The sequence below is a fragment of the Corapipo altera genome, unplaced genomic scaffold, assembly GCF_003945725.1.
Source record: "Corapipo altera isolate COAL_440 unplaced genomic scaffold, ASM394572v1 70, whole genome shotgun sequence".
NCBI lineage: Eukaryota > Metazoa > Chordata > Aves > Passeriformes > Pipridae > Corapipo > Corapipo altera.
The window spans coordinates 6,216,501-6,217,907 of NW_020884911.1; the positions used below are offsets into that span (position 1 = coordinate 6,216,501).

Below are 1,407 nucleotides of genomic sequence, written 5' to 3' on the forward strand. Positions count from 1 at the left end.
CGCCGGGGGAGGCGGGAGCGGCGGGGCGGGTCAGGGCGGCCCCGCGTCCCTGCGCTCACTCCCTCGCTCACTCACTCACTCACTCACTCACTCACCCTGCGCCGCCGCCATCCGTCCGCTCGTTGCCCCGGTGAGCATGAGGCGGCCCGCCCCTGCCCCGCCACCATTGGGCGAGCCGCGCCCGGCGGCCGGAAAGGGCGGCCCCGCTGATCGGCGTCCCGGGGGGCGAATGGCGCGGCGAGGGCGGGGCCCGGCAGCGCGGGAATGGGGCCGGGCCCGCGGCCGCACTCGCTCCCTCGGCGGCGGCAGCGCCGCGCACACGGCGGTGAGTACCGGGAGCGGCCTCCGGGCAAACCAGCCCGGCCCCACAGGGGTGTTTTGTGCCTCAGGGAGGTGGAAAGGGGCCTCTTTTTTTTGTTGCGGTGCGCCCCAAAACAATACACATGTATATCAATATCCATATATATAATACCGATATCCATACGTATCAGTATCCGTATATATAATACCAATATCCATAAATATCATACCAATACGCATATATATCAATATACATATACACCATACCAATATACATATATATCAATATCTGCATATATCAATATCCATATACATCATATCCATATCCATATCCATATATTTTATCAATATACATATGTATCTATACATATATGTCATATCAATATATATCTCGAATTATACATATTTATATGCAATGTACATATATAGCATATCAATATGTAATATAAATATATAAATGTACATATATATAATAACAGTGCATTGCCATATCTGACTTGGCCGTGTTGATCCTCATGGAGTGAGATGATCATTTTAAGGAACTTGGGGGGGACAACCTAAACGTTCCAAAATCTGCCACAGACCTTATCTGCTCACAGTATCGAAAGCCTTGGTGAGGTCGACAAAGGTTACATAGAGACCTTTGTTCTGCTCCCTACACTTCTCTTGCAGTTGTCTGAGAACAAATACCATGTCTGTGGTGCTCCTGTTGGCTCTGAAACCACACTGACTTTCAGGTAGAATTCCTTCTGCTATAGCAGGTATTAGTCTGCACGTATATCATAATTTATATCATGCAACATAAATATGCAATATTTATATCATAACCTATACATACAATATGCAATATATACATACATAAATACGCAATATACATATATACCATATCATTATACGTACATATCACATCAATGTGCACTAAACACATATACATATTTCCTACTGTATACACACATATGACTTCTGATAGCTGCTCAAAGCTAAACTTATTGATTGCAAATAAATATATTTCATAGTAGACCTGTCAGGAAATTTTTGCAACTATCAGGTATTTTCCATCTTCCTGCTTCAATGGGCATTTGAGTATTGTGTGCTGCCAGAGAAATC

General features: G+C 45.5%; 1 protein-coding gene across 4 annotated transcripts in view; it reads right to left on the reverse strand.

Moving 5' to 3' along the window:
- TASP1 (taspase 1) overlaps positions 1-158 on the reverse strand; it is a 79,549-nt gene extending 79,391 nt beyond the window's left edge. For all 4 annotated transcript variants that reach the window (XM_027653905.1, XM_027653902.1, XM_027653900.1 and 1 more), the window contains exon 1: positions 96-158. The gene's annotated coding sequence lies outside the window, so the exon portion shown is untranslated. The remainder of the gene's footprint in view (positions 1-95) is intronic.
- Between the last annotated feature and the right edge of the window lie 1,249 nt (positions 159-1,407).